The following is a 19,795-nucleotide window of genomic DNA, read 5'->3' on the forward strand; positions in this document are numbered from 1 at the left end:
TGGCTCATATTAGCGAGGATGGCAACAATATTAGGCAGCTGTTGTTGTCTCACAGGAGTTTGTGATGGGGATCAAGGAGGTACCTCGCTTGGCCAGGTTCATCCCTAAGATCATGCTGGCCATCACTGTGACCGCCTGTGACGAGGTGTACCGGAAGATAGCCTGCTGGCTCAACGACATGGGTGAGAACACGCAGGCAAACACACACACACACACACACACACACACACACACACACACACACACACACACACACACACAGAGAGAGCACTCATCCGTCAAGCTTGACAGTTGATTCCTGAGTACTAAGGCAAAACTATATATATATATATATATATATACTGCTCAAAAAAATAAAGGGAACACTTAACTTCTTGGGGCTATGTGGGACGCTAGCGTGCCACCCGTGGTGCACCCTATCAACAGCAGGTGCATTTCAAGAGCGGCAAATTTGAAACCAAATAAATGTCAAAATTAAAATTTTTCAAACATACAACTATCTTACACCCTTTGAAAGATAAACATCTCCTTAATCTAACCACGTTGTCCGATTTCAAAAAGGTTTTACGGCGAAAGCATAAAGTTAGATTATGTTAGGAGAGTACATTGACAATAGCTGTGTGTAATGTTTTGTCAATTCAAAGACAGGGTCACCAAAACCATAAAACCAGCTAAAATGATGCACTAACCTTTTACAATCTCCATCAGATGACACTCCTAGGACATTATGTTAGACAATGCATGCATTTTTAGTTCTATCAAGTTCATATTTATATCCAAAAACAGCGTTTTACTATGGCATTGATGTTGAGGAAATCGTTTCCCTCCAATAACCGGCAGTCAAGTCAGCACCACAAATTAAATAATTAAAATTAGAAAACATTGGTAAAATATTATATTGTCATTTAAAGAATTATAGATTTACATCTCTTGAACGCAATCAACTTGCCAGATTTAAAAATAACCTTACTGGGAAATCACACTTTGCAATAATCTGAGCACTGCGCCCAGAAAAATATGCTTTGCTATACAGACAAACGGCCATGTTGGAGAGATCTAAAATCGAAAATACTATGTAAATAATCCATTACCTTTGATTCTCTTCATCAGATGTCACTTCCAGGAATCCCAGGTCCATAACGAATGTAGTTTTGTTCAAAAAAGCTCATCATTTATATCCAAAAAGCTCCGTGTTGTTAGCACATGATCTAAGCCAGCCGGACTTCTCGTCATGAACGAGGGGAAAAAATATATTTACGTTCGTTCAAACATGTCAAACGTTGTATAGCATAAATCATTAGTGCCTTTTTTAACCAGAACATGAATAATATTCAAGGTGGACGAATGCATTCTCTTTTATAACGTATTGGAACGAGGGTACCCAACATGACCTCGCGCGCCAGAGTCTAATCGGCCATCACCGTTCCATGGCTCTTGTTCGGTCAGATCTCACAGTAAAAGACTCAAAACACTTTGTAAAGGCTGGTGACATCTAGTGGAAGCAATAGGAAGTGCCAAAACATTAATCAACCCCTGTGTGTTTCAATGGCATAGGCTTAAAGGTAATTCAACACATCAGGTATCCACTTCCTGTCAGAAAATGTCTCAGGGTTTTGCCTGCCAAATGAGTTCTGTTATACTCACAGACACCATTCAAACAGTTTTAGAAACTTTAGGGTGTTTTCTATCCATATATAATAAGTATATGCATATTCTAGTTACTGGGTAGGATTAGTAACCAGATTAAATCGGGTACGTTTTTTTATCCAGCCGTGAAAATACTGCCCCCTAGCCCCAACAGGTTAAACAACACATCCTAGATCTGAATGAAAGAAATAATCTTATTAAATACTTTTTCCTTTACATAGTTGAATGTGCTGACAACAAAATCACACAAAAATAATCAATGGAAATCCAATTTATCAACCCATGGAGGTCTGGATTTGGAGTCACACTCAAAATTAAAGTGGAAAACCACACTACAGGCTGATCCAACTTTGATGTAATGTCCTTAAAACAAGTCAAAATGAGGCTCAGTAGTGTGTGTGGCCTCCACGTGCCTGTATGACCTCCCTACAATGCCTGGGCACGCTCCTGATGAGGTGGCGGATGGTCTCCTGAGGGATCTCCTCCCAGACCTGGACTAAAGCATCGGCCAACTCCTGGACAGTCTGTGGTGCAACGTGGCGTTGGTGGATGAAGCGAGACATGATGTCCCAGATGTGCTCAATTGGATTCAGGTCTGGGGAACGGGCGGGCCAGTCCATAGCATCAATGCCTTACTCTTGCAGGAACTGCTGACACACTCCAGCCACATGAGGTCTAGCATTGTCTTGCATTAGGAGGACCCCAGGGCCAACCGCACCAGCATATGGTCTCACAAGGGGTCTGAGGATCTCATCTCGGTACCTAATGGCAGTCAGGCTACCTCTGACGAGCACATCGAGGGCTGTGCGGCCCCCCAAAGAAATGCCACCCCACACCATGACTGACCCACCGCCAAACCGGTCATGCTGGAGGATGTTGCAGGCAGCAGAAGGTTCTCCACGGTGTCTCCAGACTCTGTCACGTCTGTCACGTGCTCAGTGTGAACCTGCTTTCATCTGTGAAGAGCACAGGGCGCCAGTGGCGAATTTGCCAATCTTGGTGTTCTCTGGCAAATGCCAAACGTCCTGCACGGTGTTGGGCTGTCAGCTCAACCCCCACCTGTGGACGTCGGGCCCTCATACCACCCTCATGGAGTCTGTTTCTGACCGTTTGAGGAGACACATGCACATTTGTGGCCTGCTGGAGGTCATTTTGCATGGCTCTGGCAGTGCTTCTCCTGCTCCTCCTTGCACAAAGGCGGAGGTAGCAGTCCTGCTGCTGGGTTGTTGCCCTCCTACTGCCTCCTCCACGTCTCCTGATGTACTGGCCTGTCTCCTGGTAGCGCCTCCATGCTCTGGACACTTCGCTGACAGACACAGCAAACATTCTTGCCACAGCTCGCATTGATGTGCCATCCTGGATGAGCTGCACTACCTGAGCCACTTGTGTGGGTTGTAGACTCCGTCTCATGCTACCACTAGAGTGAAAGCACTGCCAGCATTCAAAAGTGACCAAAACATCAACCAGGAAGCATAGGAACTGAGAAGTGGTCTGTGGTCCCCACCTGCAGAACCACTCCTTTATTGGGGGTGTCTTGCTAATTGCCTATAATTTCCACCTGTTGTCTATTCCATTTGCACAACAGCATGTGACATTTATTGTCAATCAGTGTTGCTTCCTAAGTGGACAGTTTGATTTCACAGAAGTGTGATTGACTTGGAGTTACATTGTGTTGTTTAAGTGTTCCCTTTATTTTTTTGAGCAGTGTATATACTACTGGTCAAAAGTTTTAGAACACCTACTCATTCAAGGGTTTTTCTTTATTTTTACTATTTTCTACATTGTAGAGTAATAGTGAAGACATCAAAACTATGAAATAACACATATGGCTGTGTAAGGGCTATTTTACCAAGGAGGAGAGTGGTGGAGTGCTGCATCAGATGACCTGGCCTCCACAATCCCCCAACCTCAACGAAATTGAGATGGTTTGGGATGAGTTGGACCGCAGAATGAAGGAAGTGCTCAGCATATGTGGGAACTCCTTCAAGACTGTTGGAAAAGCATTACAGGTGAAGCTGGTTGAGAGAATGCCAAGAGTGTGCAAAGCTGTCATCAAGGCAAATGGTGGCTACTTTGAATAATCTCAAATATAAAATATATTTTGATTTGTTTCGTACTTTTTTGGTTACTACATGATTCCATATGTGTTATTTCATAGTTTTGTTGTCTTCACTATTATTCTACAATGTAGAAAATTGTAACAATAAAGAAAAACCCTTGAATGGGTAGGTGTTCTAAAACTTTTGACCGGTAGTGCGTATATAAACGTCCCTGTTTCAGGACCCTGTCTTTCAAAGATAATTAGTAAAAATCAAAATAACTTCAGAGATCTTCATTGTAAAGGGTTTAAACACCGTTTCCCATGCTTGTTCAATGAACCATAAACAATTAATGAACATGCACCTGTGGAATGGTCGTTAAGACACTAACAACTTACAGACGGTAGGCAATTAAGGTCGCAGTTATGAAAACTTCGGACACTAGAGGCCTTTCTACTAACTCTGAAAAACACCAAAAGCAAGATGCCCAGAGTCCCTGCTCATCTGTGTGAATGTGCCTTAGGCATGCTGCAAGGAGGCATGAGGACTGCAGATGTGGCCAGGGCAATAAATTGCAATGTCCATACTGTGAGACGCCTAAGACAGCGCTACAGGGAGACAGGACGGACAGCTGATCGTCCTCGCAGTGGCAGACCACGTGTAACAACACCTGCACAGGATTGGTACATCCGAACATCACACCTGCGGGACAGGTACAGGATGGCAACAACAACTGCCTGAGTTACACCAGGAACGCACAATCCCTCCATCAGTGCTCAGACTGTCCGCAATAGGCTGAGAGAGGCTGGACTGAGGGCTTGTAGGCCTGTTGTAAGGCAGGTACTCACCAGACATCACCGGCAACAATGTCGCCTATGGGCACAAACCGTTGCTGGACCAGACAGGACTGGCAAAAAGTGCTCTTCACTGACGAGTTCCCGGTTTTGTCTCACCAGGGGTAATGGTCAGATTCGCGTTTATCGTCGAAGGAATGAGCGTTACACCGAGGCCTGTACTCTGGAGCGGGATCGATTTGGAGGTGGCGGGTCCGTCATGGTCTGGGGCGGTGTGTCACAACATCATCGGACTGAACTTGTTATCATTGCAGGTAATCTCAACGCCCCTTCCCTGCGTTACAAGGAAGACAACCTCCTCCCTCATGTGGTACCCTTCCTGCAAGCTCATCCTGACGTGACCCTCCAGCATGACAATGCCACCAACCATACTGCTCGTTCTGTGCGTGATTTCCTGCAAGACAGGAATGTCAGTGTTCTGCCATGGCCAGCGAAGAGCCCGGATCTCAATCCCATTGAGCACGTCTGGGACCTGTTGGATCGGAGTGTGAGGGCTAGGGCCATTCCCCCAGAAATGTTAGAGAACTTGCAGGTGCCTCGGTGGAAGAGTGGGAAAACATCTCACAGCAAGAACTGGCAAATCTGGTGCAGTCCATGAGGAGGAGATGCACTGCAGTACTTAATGCAGCTGGTGGCCAACTTGTTACTTTTGATTTTGACCCCCCCTTTGTTCAGGGACACATTATTCCATTTCTGTTAGTCACATGTCTGTGGAACTTGTTCAGTCTCCGTTGTTGAATGTTATGTTCATACAAATATTTACAAATGTTAAGTTTGCTGAAAATAAACGCAGTTGACAGTGAGAGGACGTTTCTTTTTTTGTTGAGTTTAGATATATATTTTTTTATTCAGGTGATGATGATTATTACTGTGAATGCTGACATTATATTTCTTCCCCCACAGAAAACTACAGACTCCAGAGTGCCTATGAGAAAAATCTCATCATCAAAATGGTTCTTGTGAGTGGTGTCATCTTCTTCCTTATTACATGGAAATTGGACTCACTTTTCACATGACAAATGATTGAAATGCAGAACCCACACTTATACTTTCTCTCTAAAGTTTTTCAACTCACATGTTTTGTTTCTTTATTTGCAGTTTCAGTTTGTAAATTCTTATCTCAGTCTTTTCTACATTGGATTCTACCTCAGAGACATGGAGCGCCTGAAAGAGGTAAAAGCGACTGAAATCCCACCATGTTTCCTCTCCTTCCAAAAGTTACCCAAACAATTTTCACCTCCCTGGTCTTCCTTCCTTAATCCCTCTACCTTCTTCACATGTTGCTCTCTCTCCATTCTGCTTATTTCTCCATCTGTCTCTGTGTTGTGTGGGTCTTTGGTGCTGGTCTTGTGGTGTGGTCCTAGATGTTACTGGTGTTCTCACTGGGCCAGAGTCTTCTCAGGCAGCTGAAGGACAATGTGCTGCCATATCCCTTTCTCAAGATCCAGCTGCTGGCCTTCACCATCTGTGTCATCAGGACCTCTTTTAGGTTCAAAGTACGACTTCGCCCCCACCGTGGGGTCAGGAGTTAGTCATCTCGACATTACCTGCCCAGCACCCCATATTTTTTATGGGCCTAATCATAGAATTACATATGGAATCTCTATTAATTCAATATGATCTCTGTGGGCCTAGTCGTGAAGATTTGTCATTAGCTTTTAAAATGTATTACCTTTTATTGTGGCATAAACACAACCCATCATGATGTTTTCATATGATTGTCAATCACTAACTTCAAAGGGCTCCTTTACAAGGCTACCCACGCATGTTCATCCACTCGTAACATATTTCCAGCCTCCAAACAGTGATGAATGGAAAGAGACATCTGTTACACAAAACACCAAAAAGTGTAATTGACATTAAGCCAGATTTTATCACTACTGTGATAGGCTCATGTTTTGCCAGGACGCCGTACCGAACCACCTTACTTTCACCTGTGCTTATTTGTTTAGAGTTGTAGTCTGTTCGTTTGTTGTGCTTGTAGTTTGTGTCATCTTTATGCATCGTTGGCATTGCATAGAAAGCTTTTATATGTTTAGGTTAATCTCTCGTGGAAAGATTATGCGTGTAAAATGAGAGAATCTGTCAGGACTGAATGGGATGCGTAATATAAGAGTAGCAGTAGTCCCAGTGTTTGGGGTTTTTCGATAAATCCCGATTTCGCAGTTGTTAGTATCTTTCGAAATTTGAAAGGGGAGGGACGTTCGGCCCGTAACTAGCAAAGAGAGAGGGTGGAGCTCATCGTGCTAGCATTTCTTGATCTCTTAATTAACATGTATGGACCCAGAACTTAATGCTATGTTGATTTACAAAACACATAGCACACAAAACCAATGCTTCCCACAGTTGTTTTTTGTTCTACCTGTTTCGTTGTTAATTGTGTGTGATGTACATTTTGAAGCATTTGACATGTCTGTTAAGCAGTGTTATGTTATGGGTTTTATAGCGTCTGACTACCTGTGGATTTGGACATTTGTCCTACAAGGTTTGTGTCGTGAAAGTCATGTGCCTGGCACATCACTCTGTCCTCTTTCTGTCTTTCTTTCAGCCACTCTGTTATTACTGTCTTTGGGTGTTTACTGTATATTCTCAGTGTTTTATTTCTGAAAGCCAAAAATGTCTGGGATATGTTTTCATACTGCACTTTCTGTTTGTGTTAAGGAACATTATAAGCACTGAGTGGGCCTTTGTGTAAACTGATGGACGACTATGGGCTGTCTGTAGATGTGCTATCTGTGGTTTGTGCTTTGACTTGGTCATGGTTTGCAGTGAAAGGACACTGTGTCTGTGTCCTGGGTCTTACCTCTGGGCCTGAGCACAATGCCCTGTAGTTATTCCTGCAGTAGTAGTTTTACATGTCATGGTTTTGATGTAGCACATTTGACTAGGCTGTATACAGAGTAGTGTGTGTATCTACTGTATTTGAATGGGCGTGAACTGCTTGCGGTTTATATAGAGGTTTGTTTTCAGTCCATCATATACAGTACAGAGTGAATATTATACACTGAGTATACCAAACATTAGGAACACCTTCCTAATATTGAGTTTTGCCCTCAGGACAGCCTCAATTCGTCAGTGCATGGACTCTACAAGGTGTCGAAAGCGTTCCACAGGGATGCTAACTCCAATGCTTCCCACAGTTGTGTCAAGTTGGTTGGATGTCTTTTGGGTGGTGGACCATTCTTGATACACACGGGAAACTGTTGAGCATGAAAAACCCAGCAGCGTTGCAGTTCTGTACACAAACCGGTGCGCTTCGCATCTACTACCATATCCCATTGAAAGGCACTTAAATATTTTGCCCATTCCCCCTCTGAATGGCACACATACACAATCCATGTATAAATTGTTTCCTCCCCTTCATCTACACTGATTGAAGTGGATTTACAAGTGACATCAATAAGAGATCATAGCTTTCACCTGGATTCACCTGGTCAGTCTATGTCATGGACTGGTGTTCTTAATGTTTTGTAGACTCAGTGTATTTCTGCAAAGGAATTCTTTTTTTTACCATTTTATTTGTTTAATGTGGTGCCTACTTATGGGAAACTCCACCCATGGTATTCAAACCCAGTGACAGATAATGACAACTCTGACCTTTAAGCCTTGATCCTCTACTTCATTTAACCCTTGATCCTGTCAGATGCTGGCCACCCTTTTGATCACCCGGCAGTTTGTCCAGAACGTGAAAGAGGTGCTGCAGCCTTACCTGTACGAGCGCCACAAGCTGGGTGAGCTCACCCTGCGCGGCATCTGGGACCTGTTCCTCTCAGCCGTGCTCAAGTACTGCCGGCTGGCTGCAGGAAAGGCCCAGGCTTCACCCACCGACCAGGCCGTACCGGGCCACGGCCTGAGGGGAACCAGATCCGGGGTGGGACAGCCTGACCGCAGGTAATGCTGATACAACGGCTTATATTCATTCATGAATAAGTTAAATTAGAGCTTTTTTTAGGGCATGTTTCTTTGAGTATAGACAAGTCTATGTTTTGATTTGTTTGAGTATGTGTGACCTATTCACATTATTACATACTTTAGTCTAATCAACACTATTGTAAGTGGAAGCCTAACCTTTCTGCTGTTCTATAGGGAGAAGAAGTATCTGAACGGGGGATGTGGGGTGCCTGACGAGGAGGAGAGGGAGGAGGGAGACAGCGGGAGGTTCAGTGAGGGAGAGAACGAGGAGTTGATAGATTGTGGCCTGAAGCTGAGGAAGGTTAGCTTCATAGAGAAGGTGGACAGGAAGTCATCTGGAGGGGGCTGCGTCCCCACAATAGAGGATAGTTTCCTGGAGGATGGCAGCCCCACCATGGTGGAGAAGGGGATGGACCCGGCCTCGGTGTTCGAGACGTATGATGATGCCGATGACAATGAGATGAAGGACACGGGTGGTTCGGCCAATGAAAGTGTGGCGGCTGCCCCACTGCCTTCTGGGCCGGAGAGCACGGTGAGGGTGCGTCATCACAGAAGGCAGAGGAGTTTGGAGAGACTAGACTCTGAGACCAAGAGGGAGTCGTGGATCGACCCGCCAGAGGAGCAGGAGAGTACGATTCTGGCACAGGCTGAGATTGAGAGCTGCATGCAGACCTATGAGGTAGGACAACACACACACATAAATAGATACAGTTGAAGTTGGAAGTTTACATACACCTTAGCCAAATACATTTAAAGTCAGTTTTTCACAATTCCTGATATTTAATCCTAGTAAAAATTCCCTGCTGGTGAATTTTGGCTCATTCCTTCTGACAGAGCTGGTGTAACTGAGTCAGGTTTGTAGGCCTCCTTGCTTGCACACGCTTTTTCAGTTCTGCCCCAAAATGTTCTATGGAATTGAGGTCAGGGCTTTGTGATGACCACTCCAATACCTTGACTTTGTTGACCTTAAGCCATTTCGCCACAACTTTGGAAGTATGCTTGGGGTCATTGTCCATTTGGAAGACCCATTTGCGACCAAGCTTTAACTTCCTGACTGATGTCTTGAGATGTTGCTTCAATATATCCACATAATATTTCCTCCTCATGATGCCATCTATTTTGTGAAGTGCACCAGTCCCTCCTGCAGCAAAGCACCCCCTCAACATGATGCTGCCACCCCCGTGCTTCACTTTTGGGAAGATGTTCTTCGGCTTGCAAGCCTCCCCCTTTTTCCTCCAAACATAACGATGGTCATTATGGCCAAACAGTTCTCATCAGACCAGTGGACATTTCTCCAAAAAGTACGATCTTTGTCCCCATGTGCAGTTGCAAACCGTGGTCGGTTTTGGAGAAGTACCTTCTTCCTTGCTGAGCCGCCTTTCAAGTTATGTCTATATAGGACTCGTTTTACTGTAGATATAGATACTTTTGTACCTGCTTCCTCCAGCATCTTCACAAGGTCCTTTGCTGTTGTTCTGGGATTTATTTGCACTTTTCCCACCAAAGTACGTTCATCTCTAGGAGACAGAACGCGTCTCCTTCCTGAGCGGTATGACGGCTGCGTGGTCCCATGGTGTTTATACTTGCGTACTATTGTTTGTACAGATGAACGTGGTACCTTCAGGCGTTTGGAAATTGATCCCAAGGATGAACCAGACTTGCGGAGGTTTACAATTTTTTTTCTGAGGTCTTGGCTGATTTCTTTTGATTTTCCCATAATGTTAAGCAGAGGCACTAAGTTTGAAGGTAGGCCTTGAAATACATCCACAGGTACACCTCTAATTGACTCAAATGATGTCAATTAGCCTGTCGGAAGCTTCTAAAGCCATGTCATAATTTTCTGGAATTTTCCAAGCTGTTTAAAGGCACAGTCAACTTAGTGTATGTAAACTTCTGACCCACTGGAATTGTGATACAGTGAATTATAAGTGAAATAATCTGTCTGTAAACAATTGTTGGAAAAATTACTTGTCATGCACAAAGTAGATGTCCTAACCGACTTGCCAAAACTATAGTTTGTTAACAAGAAATTTGTGGAGTTGTTGAAAAATGAGTTTTAATGACTCCAACCTAAGTGCATGTAAACTTCTGACTTCAACTGTATGTATGCATGCACACGCACACACACACAAACTAACTAATGAACATGCTCACTCACTATGTGAACTATGTCAACAATGCCAACTCTCTAAATAGACAATTCCATCATCCCATATCTATGGGGCTTAAACCAACTAGAGAAGCAAACCCCATCAGTGCTGTAGTTCTATTTGCGTTGCCATACTGAGTAACGTAGCTTGCCATGTGTAGCTCATCAAGTGCTTGCTGAGCATGGACTCCTGTTACCATGGACCTTGATTTACCCCATACTTACTCAGGTCATGCCTTCATCAAATTTTATTGGTCACATACACGTGGCTATCAGAAGTTTATGCGAGTGTAGCGAAATGCTTTTGCTTCTACTTCCGACAGTGCAGTAATATCTAACAATTTCACAACAACTACCTTATACACACAAGTGTAAAGGGATGAATAAGAATATGTACATATAAATATATGGATGAGCGATGGCCGTGCAGCATAGGCAAGATGCAGTAGATGGTATAGAGTACAGTATATACATATGAGATGAGTAATGTAGGGTATGTAAACACTATATAAAGTGGTATTGTTTAAAGTGACTAGTGATACATTTATTACATCCAATTATGAATGATTAAAGTGGCTAGAGATTTGAGTCTGTATGTTGGCAGCAGCCACTCAATCAATGTTAGTGATGGCTGTTTAACAGTCTGATGGCCTTAAGATAGAAGCTGTTTTTCAGTCTCTCGGTCCCAGCTTTGATGCACCTGTTCTGACCTCGCCTTCTGGATGATAGCGAGGTGAACAGGCAGTGGCTCGGGTGGTTGTTGTCCTTGATGATCTTTATGGCCTTCCTGTGACATCGGGTGATGTAGGTGTCCTGGAGGGCAGGTAGTTTGCCGCCGGTGATGCGTTGTGCAGACCGCACAACCCTCTGGAGAGACTTACGGTTGTGGGCGGAGCAGTTGCCGTACCAGGCTGTGATACAGCCTGACAGGATGCTCTCGATTGTGCATCTGTAAAAGTTTGAGTGTTTTCGGTGACAAGCCGAATTTCTTCAGCCTGCTGAGGTTGAAGAGGAGCTGTTGCGCCTTCTTCACCATGCTGTCTGTGTGGGTGGACCATTATAGTTTGTCCGTGATGTGTATGACGAGGAACTTAAAACTTTCCACCTTCTCCACTACTGTCCCGTCGATGTGGATGGGGGGGATGCTCCCTCTGCTGTTTCCTGAAGTCCACGATCATCTCCTTTGTTTTGTTGACGTTGAGGTTATTTTCCTGACAACACACTCCGAGGGCCCTCACCTCCTCCCTGTAGGCCGTCTCGTCGTTGTTAGTAATCAAGCCTACCACTGTAGTGTTGTCTGCAAACTTGATGATTGAGTTGGAGACGTGCATGGCCACGCAGTCATGGGTGAACAGGGAGTACAGGAGAGGGCTGAGAACGCACCCTTGTGGGGCCCCAGTGTTGAGGATCAGCGGGGTGGAGATGTTGTTTCCTACCCTCACCACCTGGGGGCGGCCCGTCAGAAAGTCCAGGACCCAGCTGCACAGGGCGGGGTCGAGACCCAGGGTCTCGAGCTTAATGACGAGTTTGGAGGGTACTATGGTGTTAAATGCTGAGCTGTAGTCCATGAACAGCATTCTTACATAGGTATTCCTCTTGTCCAGATGGGTTAGGACAGTGTGCAGTGTGATTGCGATTGCGTCGTCTGTGGACCTATTGTGGCCGGTAAGCAAATTGGAGTGGGTCTAGGGTATCAGATAGGGTGGAGGTGATATGATCCTTGACTAGTCTCTCAAAGCACTTCATGATGAAGGAAGTGAGTGCTACGGTGCGATAGTCGTTTAGCTCAGTTACCTTAGCTTTCTTGGGAACAGGAACAATGGTGGCCCTCTTGAAGCCTGTGGGCACAGCAGATTGGGATAGGGATTGATTGAATATGTCCGTAAACACACCAGCCAGCTGGTCTGCGCATGCTCTGAGGACGCGGCTAGGGATGCCGTCTGGGCCGGCAGCCTTGGGAGGGTTAACACGTTTAAATATTTTACTCACATTGGCCACGGTGAAGGAGAGCCCACAGGTTTTGGTAGTGGGCTGTGTCAGTAGCATTGTCTTGTCCTCAAAGTGAGTAAAGAAGTTGTTTAATTTGTCTGGGAGCAAGACGTTGGTGTCCGCGACAGGGCTGGTTTTCTTTTTGTAATCCGTGATTGACTGTAGACCCCGCCACATACGTCTCGAGTTTGAGCCGTTGAATTCCGACTCTACTTTGTCTCTATACTGATGCTTAGCTTGTTTGATTGCCTTGCGGAGGGAGTAGCTACACTGTTTGCATTCGGTCATGTTTCTGGTCACCTTGCCATGATTAAAAGCAGTGGTTCGCACTTTCAGTTTTGCGTGAATGCTGCCATCAATCCACGGTTTTTGGTTAGGGAAGGTTTTAACAGTCACCGTGGGTACAACATCACCGATGCACTTGCTAATGAACTCGCTCACCGAGTCAGCGTTTACATCAGTGTTGGTGTCTGAGGCTATCTGGAACATATCCCAGTCCACGTGATCGAAGCAATCTTGAAGCGCGGAATCCGATTGGTCGGACCAGCGTTGAACAGACCTATGCACGGGCGTTTCCTGTTTTAGTTTCTGTCTATAGGCAGGGAGCAACAAAATGGAGTCGTGGTCAGATTTGCCGAAAGGAGGCTTTGTATGCGTCGCGGAAGTTAGAGTTGCAATGATCCAGAATGCTGCCAGCTCGAGTCACGCATTCGATATGCTGATAGAATTTAGGGAGCTTTGTTTTCAGATTAACTTTGTTAAAATCCCCAGCTACAATAAATGCAGCCTCAGGATATATGGTTTCCAGTTTACATTGAGTCCAGTGAGGTTCTTTCAGGGCCGTCGAGGTGTCTGGTTGGGGGGGTATACACGGCTGTGATTATAATCGAAGAGAATTCTCTTGGTAGGTAGATAATGCGTTCGGCATTTGATTGTAAGGAATTATAGGTCAGGTGAACAAAAGGACTTGAGTTCCTGTATGTTGTTATGATTTCACCACAAAACGTTAATCATAAGGCACACCCCCCCCCCTTCTTCTTACTAGAGAGATGTTTGTTTCTGTTGGCACAATGCGCCGACTGAAATGTCTATACGATACTCCAAAACACCCTGTCTAGTGTCCTTCACAATCTGTCATTGGATGCCTAAAGTGATTTCAGCTCTGAACTCTATTCCCTCCCTGTATGTTGTTGGGATTCTGGGATGGTATGGGTGGGTTCTATGTTTACCTTGTGGGGAACACTTCTAGTTATATTATTGACTACTTAGCTAACTTGAATGTAATTACATGGCCGTTCCACCAATTTGGTGCCCTTTGAGAAGTGTAACTTGGTAAAACAAATTAAAATGATTTAACCTAATTTTAACATTCTGTCATAAAGAACACATTTTCCCATCAAGAGGTTAAATAAATAAAAAAAGACTATAGTAAGTACCTATTAAGTTCCAAATAAAGTAACAGGGTTGACGTTTTCGTCTTAACTCAGCCATAAATCCTCTTCTGACAGAGGGAATGGAAACTTGTTGTGTGCCAAAAAAAATGTCATTGTTAAAACATTTCTAGCCTTTCCATCTATGGGTAACAGGGTTAACGTGTTATGCTCGATCCGCTCAGTTTTCCACCACAAAACACCAAAACAAATCTAATTACACTATTATTTGACTATTAGATGTTCAATGTTTCTTTTGAAATAAATCATTTAAAAAATATAGTTTCACAATGTTAAATTGTGAGTTCAGTTCACATAACAGGGTTGACCTTAAAATGAGGGACAAACGTAAATGAATCCCAAATCACATGAAATAAATGATCTTCAGAAATGACTTTGTCAAAGCAACAAAATAGCTAGGGCTATATACTAACCAGGTTTCCAGCCAACATTTTTATGCGAGTAAAGTACGCCGGATAAAAAATGTAACGACAGGCCTTATGGAAACAGAAAATGTGTCAGTAAACTTTCCAAATGTCGATAAAACAAAATATGCTAGATGGTAAAATGAATTGTGCAAGAAATATAGGTGGAAAAGCTTTTATGCACAAATATTGATATAACAACCATCATAGCGACGTAAACTTGGAGTCACACGATTACATGTTGTGTGATCCTCCCACTACGACTCGTCGGGAAAGCATGCAGTTTATTAGGCTACAGATTAAATAAATTATGATGAACTTCACAGGGTGGTGAAAGTGCAAGGTGATGAGCTTGATGCTCCTTTCCAATAAATATTGAGCGTCTTATTCTGGTGACATGATCATCGTTGCATGGCTAGCGTTTGACAAATAAAAATCATCTTTCTCCATAATAATGTCATCATGTAGGCTATCCTACCCGCACTGTATCTAAGAGCTGTTGGCTAGAGCACAAGTGCCAATACCAGAGTGGGCACACATGCTATATAGTGCAACATTTTTGTGAGAAAACCATCAGTAGAGTTTTACCCATTTTACTTCAAAGGGTATTTTTTAAGTGCACTACATCATCACGCAAAGCCTTTTTTGATAGAAACACATATTTGATAGAAACACATATCTGGTGGGAAAATGTGCATATTATTTTTATGCTAAATTTTAGAATATGCACATTAAAATCTGTCACCAATTGGATGGAAACCTAGCTACTAATGGTGAAAACTTTGAGAAAGGTTGGTTAAGTGGGTTAAAATCTTCCTATAAGTCAGAGGGTGCACGGAGGGGCATGTCAAAATGCTGAATTTCAGCACTTTAGCAAGTCTTTATTTATATAAAAAAATCTGATTTATTGAAATCTCCATGTGGTCTATATTAAAAGGCACTTAATTTAATATAACTGGCTGATAATTTTTTCATATTTTACCCCTTTTTTTTCTCCCCAATTTCATGGTTTCCGATTGGTAGTTAGTCTTGTCTCGTTGCTGCCACTCCCGTACGGACTCGGAGAGGCGAAGGTCGAGAGCCCTACGTCCCCCTAAACAAAACACAACCCAACCAAGCCGCACTGCTTCTTGACACAATGCCCGCCCGTGTCAGCGTGGATGCCTGGCCCACCACAGGAGTCGCTAGAGCGCGATGGGACAAGGACATCCCTGTCGGCCAAACCCTCCCCTAACCCGGATGACGCTGGGCCAATTGTGCATTGCCCCATGGGTCTCCCGGTTGCGGCCGGCTGCGACAGAGGCTGAACTCGAACCAGGATCTCTAGTGGCACAGCTAGCACTGCGATGCAGTGCCTTAAATCACTGCGCTACTCGGGAGGCCCCTAATATAACTGGCTTTTAAAATGCAATATATTGGTGCACAATTTCGTATTAAAATATAAAAGGGACGCAAAGGCACTCTTATCGGGGAACAACCCTACAGTGCAGATACAGTATGTATTACCACCAAGAAATGTAAATACATGGTATCTGTATCTTGCACTATGCACTCAGAATCAGTAAGATATTATTTTAGGTCTTTTGACGTCACTGTGCGAGGCAAAGTTAGCCATGACTAGCTAACTTCCCATACAGGTACAACTGCATTTACACAACTTCTGTTCTGGCCCTTACTGAAACAATAAAGATATTAAACACTGTGATAATCATCTATCCATGTCACGGTGCTGACAGTGTCTGTTGTGTATTTTGTCCCTTCCAGGACACCTTCCAGGACTACCAGGAGATGTTTGTCCAGTTTGGCTATGTGGTTCTCTTCTCCTCAGCCTTCCCCTTGGCGGCTATGTGTGCTCTCATTAACAACATCATAGAGATCCGCAGCGACGCCTTAAAGCTCTGTACCGGCCTACAGAGGCCCTTTGGTCAGAGGGTGGAGAGCATCGGACAGTGGCAGGTAGAACAGTCTGTTCAAGCTCACTTAATATATGTCGAATTGAAAGAACTTAAAAAAAGTAGAAATGATACTTAGTGGCAGTTAGGACTGAAGGACAGTGGCAGGTAGGACTGAAGTACAGGTAGGACTGAGGAACAGTGGCAGGTAGGACTGAAGTACAGGTAGGACTGAGGGACAGTGGCAGGTAGAACTGAGGGACACTGGCAGGTAGGAGTGAGGGAAACTGGCAGGTAGGACTGAGGGACAGGACGGGTAGGACTGAGGGACACTGGCAGGTAGGACTGAGGGACACTGGCAGGTAGGACTGAGGGACACTGGCAGGTAGGACTGAGGGACACTGGCAGGTAGGACTGAGGGACAGTGGCAAGTAGAACTGAGGGAGAGTGGCAGGTAGGACTGAGGGACAGGTAAGACTAAGGGACATGGACAGGTAAGACTGAGCAACAGGTAGGACTAAGGGACAGTGGCAGGTAGGACTGAGGGACAGGACAAGTAGGACTGAGGGACAGGACAAGTAGGACTGAGGGACAGGACAAGTAGGACTGCGGGACAGGAAGACAGGATGGTAGGACTGAGGGACACTGACAGGTAGGAATGAGGGACAGTGACAGGTAGGACTAAGGGACAGTGGCAGGTAGGACTGAGTAACAGGTAGGACTGAGGGACAGACAGTGGAAGGTAGGACTGAGGGATAGGTAGAACTGAGGGACAGAGGCAGGTATGACTGAGGGACAGGTAGAACTGAGGGATGGACAATTGAAGGTAGGACTGAGGGACAGGTAAGACTGAGGGACAGGTAGGACTGAGGGACAGCGGCAGGTAGGACTTAGGGACAGGTAGGACTGTTGGACAGGTAGTACTGAGGGACATGACAAGTAGTACTGAGGGATGACAAGTAGGACTGAGGGACAGATAAGACTGAGCGACAGGTAGGTCTGAGGGACAGTGGAAGATAGGAAGTAGGGACAGGTAGCACTGAGGGACAGGACAGGTAGCACTGAGGGACAGGACAAGTAGGACTGTGGGAACGGACTGAGGGACAGGGCGGTTGGACTGAGGGACAATGACAAGTAGAACTGAGGGACAAGGACAGGTAGGACTAAGGGACAGTGACAGGTAGGACTGCGGGACAGGTAAGACTGTGCGACAGGTAGGACTGAGGGACAGTGGCAGGTAGGACACTGGCAGGTTGGACTGAGGGACAGGACGGGTAGGACTGAGGGACAGTGGCAGGTAGGACTGAGGGACAGTGGCAGGTAGGACTGAGGGACAGGTATAACTGAGGGACGGACAGTTGAAAGTAGGACTGAGTCACAGGTAAGACTGAGCGACAGGTAGGACTGAGGGACAGGACAAGTAGGACTGAGGGACAGGGCGGTAGAACTGAGGGACAATGACAAGTAGGACAATGACAGGTAGGACTAAGGGACAGTGACAGATAGGACTAAAGGACAGGACAGGTAGGACTGAGGGACAGTGTCAGGTAGAACTGAGGGACAGTGGCAGGTAGGACTGAGGGACAGGTATAACTGAGCGACGGACAGTTGAAGGTAGGACTGAGGGACAGGAAGGACTGAGGGACGGACAGTGGAACATAGTACTGAGCGACGGGACAGGTAAGACAGAGGGACAGGACGGTAGGACTGAGGGACAATGACAAGTAGGACAGGGACAGGTTGGACTAAGGGCCAGTGACGGGTAGGACTAAAGGACAGTCCTAAGACCGGCAGTGTGAACGGGGGACTCTGATTATGGAAGGCCAGTGTTCATAGACTTTTGTTGCAGCCCAGCACTAATATTTCATAAACAGAGCCCTGTCCTTTCATATAAACCTAATCATGAATTTACCTTGTGTAAGCTTTGAAAGCATGAGGTTCTGTGTTATACTGTATGTACATACAGTAAGCCTGTCTGTTGTGTGTGTGTGTGTGTGTCTCTCTCTCTCTCTGCAGACAGCAATGGAAGCCATGGGTCTAATCGCCATCATAGTCAACTGTTACCTGATTGGTCAGTGTGGTCAGCTGCAGCGACTCTTCCCCTGGCTCAGCCCTGAGATGGCCATCATCTCCATTGTCATCCTCGAAGTACAGACTCTACTACAGTTACACACCTGACATCAGCTAATGCCTAAATAGGGATTTTGTAGGTGGTAGACTAACTCTCAGCACTGATCCAGAGTCAGATTTGATTGACGTCTTCTAATAATTGAGGTGAGGATATATGGCTAGACAACTGATCTCAGAGCAGCTCAACCTCTCAAACTGACAGCAGCCCAGCAGGCCATATAGACTTGTCTCTTTAAAAGTAACCTCGGTGAGCTGTAGTCATAGTAGCGTCTTCCAAAAGACACATTTCAAACGTTTATTATGACCTGCAGCTGCACCAATGCGTTTTGGCATCAAGCCGTCCTCAGTGTGCAGTATACTAGCAGGCTTTCAGATGAGATTAAAATTAAGTCATAATAATAAATATGACATACATTTTAAATCTTTCGTAAGTAAAGATGTCAAAGTTGTTTTACATCCCAGAGAAGGGATTTCCGTTACAACGGTATCTACCATGTAGCTAGTCTTGCTCACTAGTCAGCAGCAGGTGTGTCTTAAGCCCCTATGAAAGCTTAGAAACAGGCAATACTATTTTAAAAGCTAACCACAGCTACCTCAATGAAATGTATCCTCCTCCGAGGCAGCTTTCAGCTATTCAACTAAGTGCCCATAGCAGTAAAAATGATAAAGTGTGAAATGAGGCGGATCATTCCTGGCTACTTCTGTGGTTGTTGACAGGGCAGATGGGTGGTGAGTGATGTGAACCCTACTCCCAGCCAGAGACTGTACGTACCTGTAAGAAAGCTCAAGTGTTACATGATCTCTGGACATCTCCACCACTCTGTCACACTGCTGGTGGTGAGGTGTAAAGGGGGGGGGGGACAGAATAGGAGAGTCTCAACATACTAAATAAACACAACACAGCACTGCAGCCAGTAAACAGCTCACAGGTGAACAGCTCTCTGGCTTGGCCTGCTAACTCAAACAGCCTGACCAGACTGGTCTTTTAAATGTTATAACGTTCTGTCTTGCTCGCTCTCTCTCAGCACTTTGCCATCCTGCTGAAGTACATCATTCACGTAGCGATCCCAGATATCCCCAGCTGGGTAGGAGAGAAGATAGCAAAACTGGAGTACCAACGCAGGGAGGCCTTTAAGGTAAATTGTCCATGCCTGAATCACATTGGTGTTGTGAGGAGGTCATTGTATCAATCAATCAATAATCAATCAAATTGATTTAGAAAGCCCTTTTTATATCACCAGTTGTCACAAAGTGTCCCCAGTAACCCAAAGTGATACAGTAACCCGGCCTAGACCTCAAAGGGCAAGCAGAGGCACATTGGGTAGGAA

The 19,795-nt window shown here is 45.0% G+C and overlaps 1 pseudogene; it reads left to right on the top strand.

Moving 5' to 3' along the window:
• The window catches only part of LOC106583966 (anoctamin-8-like), a 66,063-nt pseudogene that overhangs the window by 41,144 nt on the left and 5,124 nt on the right, over nucleotides 1-19,795 (top strand).

The sequence above is a fragment of the Salmo salar genome, chromosome ssa23, assembly GCF_905237065.1.
Source record: "Salmo salar chromosome ssa23, Ssal_v3.1, whole genome shotgun sequence".
In the NCBI taxonomy this organism is placed as follows: domain Eukaryota; kingdom Metazoa; phylum Chordata; class Actinopteri; order Salmoniformes; family Salmonidae; genus Salmo; species Salmo salar.